The 11,332-nt window shown below is 45.2% G+C and overlaps 1 long non-coding RNA gene across 1 annotated transcript; it reads left to right on the top strand.

The window, feature by feature from the left end:
- The first annotated feature begins 657 nt into the window (after positions 1-657).
- LOC124849904 lies at positions 658-9,183 on the top strand. The gene is made up of 2 exons (XR_007030533.1): positions 658-757; positions 7,412-9,183. It is a non-coding gene; the product is annotated as an uncharacterized LOC124849904 (long non-coding RNA).
- The last annotated feature ends 2,149 nt before the right edge of the window (positions 9,184-11,332 follow it).

Here is an 11,332-nt window from a genome sequence, read left to right on the forward strand (position 1 = left end):
AAAATGCAGTCTAGACATGCAAAATGAGTACTCATGCAGCCTGCTAATTTTTTTTTTTTTTTTACAAGCAAAACTAATGAAATTGCTCCAAGTCACATTCTGTATTTTCATTCTGGGGAAGCACACAGAGCATGTAGACTGGCGCACACGGACCTGTGCACGCAAGAGAAACATTAAAATAATAGATAAATAATAGATAATAGATAAATGTCAATAGGGCTTGAAAATATGGTTTTTTGTCTATAACTAGGTCACTACTGCCTGAAACTAGATTAGTCAGCAAGATCACAAAAAAAGATATGAATACTTGGGACTGAAAAAAGAAAATTAGAATGTATAGAAAAATGAAACCATCATACGACTGAGGCATAATTACTCGATGAATGACAACAGAAAAGTCCCTAATCAAGTGACATTTACTTGAAGTGAGACAGCTTTGTCTGCGTCACCGTAGAAGCTACGCTTCATCCGATTCCGACTTGAAACGTGAACATTAAATTGTCCAGCTCACTTGGAAGCAGCACAGTTGCAGCAGAGTATCTGAGCCAATGCGGAGGCCACAAACGGTCATATTGTAACTGTACGTCTGAACCACTTCCTCTCCGAGACAGGGGGATGCTGCGAGCTGCTTTCCACTTCCTGATTCACTGATGAATGTGGTTTCCGGCTCGAGACTGACGCTGTGGCTGTATGACTGATTCAGTACATATGTGTTTGCTTGCGATGTTGCTGAACAAGTTATTTAGGGGCGTTCAAGGTAAGCGTCTTCTGCTCTATGTTGATCAGTTATTGCTTTGAAAAATGTATAAAATATCAATATTAAATAATCACTTAACATAACTTAATATCAAAGTTACCTCGGGGCATCACTCTGCAGTGGAAGGGAAATGACAGCCAATTTATTAATGCAGTCTCATGAACTTTACTGACTTTCATTATGGAACTCTGATAAATAATTATCATACTGGTTAGTTAGCAAAAGGTTGAAGGATTTGGAGTTCTACCGGACAGAGGTTGGCAACGCTCACTCTCCTGCAACGTTAGAAAGATCAGACTGTATATGGAAATCTTTATTTAAAAGATGACAAGTTGAAAACGACAATATCCAAACTAATAAATAGCTAAACTAAACGATTTCTAATGGTGGGGTCAAAGGTCAGATAAGTACAAACAAGAGGGCAATAAATGAAGAAACTACAAACACAATGGCGGAATCACAGCGGGAGGGGTCTCCTCACAGTTAGATTCCTGACTCTGTTGGTGGCTCCTGTTGCCTCATCAACTGCTAATAATAATAATAATAATAATAACAATAATAATAATAATACATGGTATAAATATAGCGCTTTTCAAGGAACTCAAAGTCGCTTTACAAAACAACAGACAAAGTTGATTGGGTGGGGGGGCTCGGGATAGGCAGAGGAGAAGAGATGGGTTTTTAAGGCGCAACTGAAAGGTGGTGAGGACCAGGATTTTGAAGGTAGTCAGGAACTCCAGAGAAGGAGTCTTGTCGTGTCCCTGGAGGGAGCAGCAAAGCGAGAATGAAGAGAAGAGACCGCAGCTGCTGACTGCACCGCGCGGCCGACCTCGTCGCGCCAGACGACCACGAGCGGCGCTGCTTGTTTGCGTTTTCCGTGCCATCTCCCCGCGGCCGTGATTGCATTTGAGCCGCGGCGAGAGTCGAGCATGTCCCTCTCTCCCCAATGTCCCGTAACGTCCTGTTACACTGCGCAGATGCTGCACGGCCGCTTAGGCTTCCAGGAAATCAGCAATGACTGGGCTGGACAACCTCCTCTCTCTCTGTGTGTGTGTGTGTGTGTGTGTGTGTGTGTGTGTGTGTGTGTGTGTGTGTGTGTGTGCATCTCGGTGTGTTGCGACGGGCCAACATGTGATGACAAACATGAGGCGAGGATGTGAGGACACCACCGCAGTCACAGGCCGCAGAGCACACTGTGGTACCACGGTAATGTTTGGTAGCGTCTAATTTGAAATATCAAGGGGAAGCCACTGAACACCAGATGGTCCCTCTGCAGCTCCATCACTGCAGAGGGGAATCAGTTTTTGTTTTTTTTGGCTTCCATGTGATTCTGTGAAAGTGGGCTCTCTCTGGCAGGCGTGCATGTAAAGCCAGGCCGGGAAAATGCACAAGGGGGAATTTTCCACCGTCCCAAAATGTTCATGGGCGTCTGTGTTGGCACGTGAACCCAGCGGCTCAGCTCCAAGACGAGCCCACCTTCATCTGCGTTGCGGGCGCGCCATAGCTGTGTCAATTGTGGAATGACGCTCCTTTTTTTTTCTACCCCGCCCCAGCGAGTTAAAACAAACAGCTGTTAACCGTGGCACAGGGAGGACGGCGCGCCGTCGCACAACTAATCTCGCTTAGAACCTAAGTCACTCCGATTGCAGTGTCAAAGGTGTTCATATTCAACATCAGACACGCAGGCAGGTCTTTCCAGGCGGAGGGAGCTGGCGGAGGCGTATTGCAGGGGAGCAGCAAATACTTCCAGAGAAATTGAACGAGGCTGGAAATGAAAACGATTCATCGCCAAACGTGCTGCGCGCCACCTGCGAGACTCTCAAGCAGACACACAACCCCCCCCCACCACCATGTATTGTTTGGTTTGTTCTGAGGACCAGTGGCATTCGGTGATTCTGTTATGACTCAGCTCCATCTCTTGGAATTATTATTCACGTGGAGTTCATGTCGCTCTGTGAAACGTCGGCGAGCAGAGCGGAGCAGAGGTAGGGTCGGTTTTTCCTTTGTCTAGGGCAGCCCATGTCAAGAACACAATTAAACGTGCATACGGAACGGGTTATTGTATGTGGCTGGAATATAAATATTTCATATTGTATCCACTTTATATCGCAAATACTATCCTTAGACCTATTCTTAAGTCTAGTTTTCTTTTGAACTAATTGTTTGCAGTAGCATTTTGTTTTTACCCATGTAAAGAGCCCCAACCTTGTTACAGGTTACAGTAATGATCAAAAGTCACATCTTGTCGAGAATTGAAAGTAGGAAATACTAAATTTAGCACGACGAATAATGATGATCAGGATGAACAAAAGCTTTCGGAGAGCGCAGACCTCTGGGTCTGGACTAGTCCAAATTTCCATCACCTGTGTCCATGTCCGAGAACTATATTCGATACAGATTTTTCATGCAAATCCGTCCAAAGCCTTTTGATCAATCCTGCTAACACACAAACAGACGAACAGAAATCAATCGCACAACCTGCCCGGTGCAGGTAATTCACTGAACACTGACTTCCTTGATCAATCGTTACGTCTGTACAGCAACAGGAAAAGGGGACGAATGCTGATAAGTTTCAAGGTCCGAGGTGACATTTCCCTTTTACTGCTTGTGTCTCCATCAAGAAACCATCTCAAAACCAAACATATTCCAAATAAAATGATACAGAACAGAAAATATTATTTGAATAGCTAATGGAGTTGAGTTTCTGCTTGAGAAATAACTCAAAGTATCCTCCAACTATTTAAATAGTTGCCAAAAGTATTTTTTCCCGTCGACCGACTTCTCAATCCATCTCGGACAAAAGCAGCATCGAGCGTCCGCCAGCGCGGGATTAGTGCCTTGCTCAAGGGAACTCTGGCAGGCGCGATGGAACCGGCTGTCTGGCTTGCTTCGGTCATGAATCCGTTGTAATATCTGCTGCATGTGTCTGACTGAGCGTTCGCATCCATTGCCTCATCACTCGTCTGCAGTTTTTAAGGAAACGCTGACCTCAAGTGTTTGCCTGGTTACACGACACTCCCTGCGCGGAGCCGTGTGCTGAGTTGCAGCTCTGTTCAACAAACTGAGGACCTGACACCGGCAGCACTGCATCCTCCTCATCGGCCCCGGTGAGACTGGCATGCGACACTTTAATTCAGCTCCCAACAAAGAACAAAAAAAAGAAAAGAAGCAATGATTGATCCACTAAGAGACAATGTTTTTAGACACAAGCTGCCCAATGACAAGTCAATATATTAACCTCATCAATTTTATTAAAATTAACCTTGTTGTGTGCTGTAGCATTTGAAATGCAACAAATTATGGATGTAAATATCAGACAATGCACCTGAAAGTTGACACTCTGCCATCATTTATCATCACAGAACAAAACGATGAAAACCATATAGCGGTCCGGATGGATAGTGTGTGCGATATATTTCCACTGTTGTTGTTTTTTCTCTTCTTCGTCTTATCTCCACTATGAGCAAAAAATGACTGTGTCTAGATGATCAAGCCTGATGTTAGTAGCCAGGTTGGTTTCATCTCTGTATGCTCGGGGGACAGTGATGTTGCGGGGATTGAGAGAAAACAGGAAAAGCACAGGGTATGTGGTCATAATTCAAACAATATGACATTATATCTTAAGCTGTATGTGGGTCATTACACCTCTGCCCCACGGAAATGTCATTATTATATGCAGTTTTTTTAAAAGTAAGGTGTCAGGCGTTTCCCTCATGTCGGGGGTCAAAATATCCATGGCCAAAAACAGGAAAACCTCCACCGATGGTCAGCAGGGGGCAGCATCTCTCCATCCTGACGATCCATCATCCCTACTTCAGCCAGCTCACCGGTTTCTGCTGCTCTATGATCCATCCCTCCCATCATCAGGCAGCAATGGGCAGGCTGCTGCAGAGCTTGGCTGCCTTCAGGCATGGTCTGATATTCTGTATTATAACTGGGCCCCAACACGGATGAGCTGACGAGGTTTTGGGCTGGGAAAATCGGGATATCGTGCGATAACTGATTTGCTGAGACATTACATGTAGGTGGTATCAAAATCCCCAAAACAGTACTCTGTTATTACTAAGGTCCAATAGCCCAATGAAATACTTGTCGAACCTGCCAGTCGGTGCTGGACAGAAGCACTTGAATGCAGCGTATGACCGCCAATGGGCGTCCAACAGCTGTTTGCATGTGGTCGTCCTCTCTCTCTCTCTCTCTTTCTCTCTCTCTCTCTCTCTCGACTTCACCTCCCTTCCACTTCTTACTCAGAAATCCCTGATCTAATTATGAGCACAACTGATCAATGCAACCATTTCTGCACCGTCCTCAGTTAACGGCTAATTAAAAGACACCTATAAAACCAGTGAGACTGCTCCGGGGCCCCTGAAGAGACCGTCTGCTTCAAAATATTCAACACTTTAATTACTGGTGAATAACCGACATCATGACGTTTGGAATTCTCTCAGAATAAATAACGAGATGCGTCAAGTAGAGCTGCAACAGTTCATCGATTAGTAATCGATTACTAAATTAATCGCCAACTATTTTGATGATCGATTAATCGGTTCAAGGTGGTCAAAATGTTCTTATTTTGGCTTCTTAAAGGTGAATATTTGCGGGTTTCTTTGCTCCTCTTTGACACTAAACTGGACATCACCGTGTGCACTGTCTTCAACTCGTGCGTGGCTTGAAATACATGGTTTCAATCTCAGCACCGTCGCCCCCGAAGGTTACGAGAAGATTTCAGAGATTCAAACAACTGTGTTTCTGCACTCCTTCCGGAGGCTGCACGTGTTCCGGCCCACAGGGCTACACGTTCCTGTGTGCGGACCTGGGCTGCGGCGCCCTGGGCTGTGGGGCTGCAGTGGCTCACGCACTGCGCCTGAGGTCAGACCAGACGCGGAGGACAAGAGGTGAAATCATCAGCCCCCCCCCCCGCAGAGCCCGCGAGGCACTCTGACCTTATCCATCGCCGCGCAGCCCTGCTGGCGTGGCCGGGGAGACGGGGGAGGGAGGAGGACGCGGAGGACGCGGAGGACCTCACTCCTACACCACACAGCCTTAGGTTTGTGTTTATTTACAGGAGGGCTGCAGGGGGGGGTGGGGAAGCCTGCGGTGGTGATTCCGCAATGTCTGTGAGCCAGTGTTGCCGTTTTTGCGTTGGAGAAATGTGAAAGATATCTGGTATCTCCCAGTCAAATGCTTGTTCACCATCAGCAGCATCATCGTCTCGTCACGGTATGAAACCCCGCCCATTATCAGATGATCGGTTGTGATTGGCCCAGCAAGTTTCCTGCCGGGGGGGGGAAACCACTTCCCAGCGGAGTGGGTCCAGACCGTATTCTGGCAGGGCAAATTTAAATGAGCTCCCAGAATCAGTGCTAACACGAGCTGGGTTTTCCCAGATCTATTTTCAAATAAAGTAAAGTAAAGGGGCAGTAAGTGCTCGGATCAATTCTGAACAAAGCCTCAGTTGGCATTAGTTGTTCCTTGGTGGTTTTCGTAACACCGCGTCACGCTGTGATCAGTACAATGTTTTCTCTTAGAAACACATTTAAAAGTGAGACTGGAGTTAATGCAACTTGATAAAAGTAACATTAACTGCAATTATTCAATAATTGTTTAAGACCTGCCAAAACCTGATTTGTGACATTTCAAAACATTTAAAAGGGCTGAAATTCAAAATGCTTGGATGTTACACTTTTGTGCGACTTTCCTACAATCCAAACACTGACACGTAACGTTTAATTGATATTCTTGTCAGGACAGACAGGTTTCACATGTGAAAATGACGGGGGCAGTATGTCTCTCTACTCAAAGCGATGCTAATACTTCCTTTCAAGTCTTAGGAGCCCCTAAGGCCAGATGAGGCAGGTGCTATTCAGGGTTTTACAGAATGAATCTGACCCTGAAGCTGTAAAATCCTCCTACTTTACATCCAGACACTTAATATACTGTAAAAGCAAATATGTTCTAGCTGTGGTGAGGGGGGAATTTCCGGTGGTATCATACGCGTGTGGAGCTCTTTGCCTCACTCTCGTTCACTCTGTCGCTCTCTCTCTGCGCCCCCGTCCCGCCATCGACAGCCTCGGGGGTGAAATCCCATGTCGGCGCGGGCCGTCAAATAATCCATGAAGTTGATTCGGTCGCCCACTCCCGCAGGCCCCGCTACCACTGCAGACCGATCTGATTGAACTGAGGGAAACACTAATCATGGCTTTAGACTTCTCCTAGAACACCATGCTTCTGTTCAAAATATAAGGAAAGGATAAATGGGATGTCAGTAACAATTTCTTTTTCCAGAAATACACTGTACAAATTGAATGCACTTGAATGCGGGCTAACTGTATGCTGTGTACCCTGTAGCTGACACAATACTTTATAAGCTCGCAATTTTTAACATATGAATGAATGAATAAGATAGTTAACCGTAGCAAGGGTGTGACAGAAACATGGAGCGGTGGGATTCCGTTTCAAAGTGCAGAAAACTGGAATAATTGCAGAATAACTGCTTTTGGATCGATTGGCTTGGAAAAAAAAACATGTTATGCTCGCTCAAAGCTCTGTCCTCTGTATTCTTGAATAGTGTAAAGTACACAGTAGTATTAGAATCATTTTGTGTACCACGGGGTTCCCCGTAGACGTTCACTTTCTCCATATGTCTCACCGCAGGTAGGACTGCCAACATCTGGCCGGCTCCACCCCCTTCACTCAGTCAGGAAGTGGACTACGCGGCCCAGTGGGCCCCACCGTGGTATTCCTTGTCGTTCGCAGCGGGGTTGGCACCGGGAACCGGCCAGAGAGCTGTGGGGTTATTAAGGGACTCAGCTTGGCATCGCTGAACTCTCTGGCTCCACTCCGGAGGAGGGTTTACACTGAGCTGATGCGTTTGGGGGTGGAAGGTTGGAAAAAAAAAACCCCAGCATGCTTGGTGTCTTTGGTGCCGGCTATAGCCACACCTGTGAGGACTGACTCTTGACGGACCGTTGTTTTCTAACTAGAATGCAACGACAATGTCATGTCAGAAAAACAGAACTGGGAAGATTCATATCCGCGCCGAACGCATTTCACAGTTTCTTTCAAAAAGACTGGCACTATAGGAGAGGATCACCAAACTCAGTAAAATACAGAAAATATCACGGTAATCCATCCAATAGCTGTTGAGACATTGCAGTCTGGACCAAAGAGATGGACTTACAGACCGATAGGCTGACGTAGCCTTATTAATACTCATATGCGTATAAGTCTGGAACTGTCAGTTCATTTTGTCGATTTCCAAGAGGCGTCCCCAATGGACGCAGACCAAAACGCCTCCGGACGCCATTGGACAGAGTTACAACCATTGAGACCAACGGGTCACGGGACAGCTGTTTAGCGACGCGAAGAAATGTAAACAGGCTACAGGCGAGAGGAGACGTCTGTGATGATGATTCCGCCACGTCTGTGGACGAGTTTGTGGAAATACCGAGTACTTTTTCACCAAATGCTCATTCATCAGCTGCGGCCATCGTGGCTGTTTTACAAAAGTCACTGTCTAAACCCCGCCCGCTATCAGATAATCGGTTGTGATTAGACCGGCACAATTTCTGCTGGTGGGATATCACTTCCCAATTGAGGGGGTTCAGATGCAAATGAAAGCAATAATTTGTGCCGGTCCCAGGCTAACAGACCGACAAAGCCACCAGCCGTGCCGGCTCTAATAAACCTAAGAAATATGTTGTTATTTTTGAGTCTCTCTCCTGACCGAGCAACTTGAACAAACGCAGCGCAGGAAAATACATTTTGCAAGAACAGAATTATATTTCATAATTATATTATGTCGTTTACATGTTTACGATTATCCACATTAACGTGCAGTAATAACCCCTCTCGAGCGGTTGCATTCACGTACACTCAAACTGGCTCTGTGAGACCGTGGCTCGCTCGATCACGGTGTCGATCCCTCTCGAACTCTAGACACTCTGTGCTCGCTCAAGTTTGCCTTCCCGCTCGCTCAACATGGCGGTGTCATATTTGTGCCACAAAATCAGCCAATGGCTGTATCATTGTGTGTTTGCGTGTGTTGGTTAGTTGGTTTATTTAGGTTTACATTAAAATGAGCAAAGCATGACAATTTGTGTGAATATACAAATGAAAAAAAGAAATAACTATACACGTTTACACCAGTCCATTTCACGCAATATAACTCAAACAATCAACAACTGAAAAGGGAATAGACTGAAGCACAAGGCTTATTTTTGCCTATCCTATCCAATCCATAGGATAACCCAGAATATTAGCAATATGAAAGAAACAAAAGAAAAAAACTAAAGAAAAACGTTTAATAATGATTAATCAAAATCATGGTCCTTAATAAAAATGTAATATACATTTTTAAGCATTTACATTATAACACTTAATTAGTTAAAAAAAAAAAACTGAAACACATCTGTATTTTACCTAGGTTCCTGGAGGTAAGGAAGGGAAAGAGCATCGAGGAAACATACAATAATACTACAAGGACCGCCACAGACGTCCAAAGATTGAGTCACCGTCTTCGTCTTTGGTCATTGAGCCCTGTTGCACTGAACTGGCGTGTAAGCACACGGCGGCACACAAAGGACGCAGTGGGGCGATGCAACCAGCCATCTAACTGTGCAATCGAACGGGCCCGGCTGACATTTGGCTCATATCGCAGCAGTACTGTCCACCGCAGGAATTCCCTCGGAAAGAGCGCGGACCAGCGGCATGAAAATAAAAAGCAGCAATAAGCAGAGAAAGCCCAGAGCAGCAATAAACGACTATTAGGAGGGGGGACGGCAATTTGGCAGTGCGGTGTGGGTGGATGCGGTGAGCGAATGGGGATGGGGGGGTACGGTGCAGTGGAAGTGCCGTTCTTTTGTGCAGCTGTATGGGAATCCGTAAAGCCTTCCACGATGCCGACGTTGCGTATTAGATGTCGAGGGTTACACCCTCAGAGCTGCTGACGGCTTTCCGGAAGCAGAAGTGCTGCAAAAAACCATCCGATGCCTCCGTGTGATCGAGCAATCTCTGCTTCTGATGACTAGAGAGCATGTGTTTTTGAGAGGCCATTCCAAGTCTTCGGTGGTGGACCTTGAGACCGGGGACCCACTCCACCTTGTGATGGAGATGCGGTGATTTTGGCAATATTTGGGGCTGTTAGCAGACTAGGATAGTCAACTGAAAGGAGCTGCTTTCTGTGTTGTCTGGCCGCAATATGTCGCTTTTTTGAAAACATTTCTTGATGCAAATATGTGTTGGTGAGCTGCGACTCCATGACTTGGCCCCTCACACCTCAGACCGGTGTCAAAATATTATTCAATCTTCAACACAAGTAGCGTACACTTGTTACCACTAGGGATGACGCGGTTACCACTTTCACGGTGAACCCGACGGTTAGTTCTACCTTTTCAAATTTGTAATTATCATTAAAACCGCGCTGATTACCTGAGTAAATACTGTCCAGCTCAGTTAGCAACGGCCTCCCAGACTCTCCGAGTTGCGCTCGGGAGCCGTTCTTCTTTTTATCTTACCATCATGCTCCTCTGTCCTAATCCGCCCACTCCCCTTGACGACAGGGAGTCAGTCAGTCATGAGAGATACATGGTGTCGAGGTTTAGCGCAAGAACACACACTTTCAGTTTTTAAGTGTCCTCCTCTTGCACCGACGGGGAGAGAGAGAAAAACAGGAGCCGGTTTCATGAAAACAAAGAACGATGAGCCGTTCTTCTGAAAGGTTTATGTATCAGTACTTTATCTATCAGTACTTTAAAAGAAAAAATGTCATCATGTTTGAACAATACCGTGATAATACTGATAACCGTGGTCATTTTGGTCACTATAACCGTGATGTTAAATGTTCATACCGTTACATCTCTAGTTACCACACGCTAAAGATTGTGTGAAGCACAAAGAATGCAGATGATATTGGCCAGTCTGTCAACACTCTGTACCCATGTACCAATGTATTTATACACCTGTATATAGTATTTATATTTTATATGTTATATTTTGTACATACCTATTATAGGTATATTTTAATTTCTTAATTTTTTATATTCTACTGTCCACTTTTGCTGCTGTAACGCCCGAATTTCCCCGATGTGGAACAAATAAAGGATTCTTATCTCATCTAACCAATCTATCCCTGTGCTTTGAAATGTATTTATAAAAATGCCATTCTCTAAAATGACAACTAATAGAGAATAAAATTATGTTTCCTCAAATTGTGGTTAGCGAGTAGACCAGCATATTGACGAAATAACGAAAACATAAAGCAACAATTAGGGTTAAGCAGGAGTTTTCATGTGATTTTTTAGTTTTAGTTTTTGTGCAATATGTCTTTTGTCTTGGTTATCTCTGTTCTCATATTGGGCAATGGTGCACTTAAACGACTGACACATGGGCAACAAAACAGGAGATATGCCGTGATGTAATCGATGCTTTAATTACAAAATGGTCTGGGGCACTCTGTGTTATTTTGTACCGCTGAACAGCGGGGATATGATTTACGCCGCAGCCGCAGTCGCAGCCGCAGAGAGCAGTGACAGGACAACAACAGTCATTGAGATTAAGGATGAGTGTCCGTGAACA

This window comes from Scophthalmus maximus, chromosome 3 (genome assembly GCF_022379125.1).
Source record: "Scophthalmus maximus strain ysfricsl-2021 chromosome 3, ASM2237912v1, whole genome shotgun sequence".
NCBI classification, from domain to species: Eukaryota; Metazoa; Chordata; class Actinopteri; order Pleuronectiformes; family Scophthalmidae; genus Scophthalmus; species Scophthalmus maximus.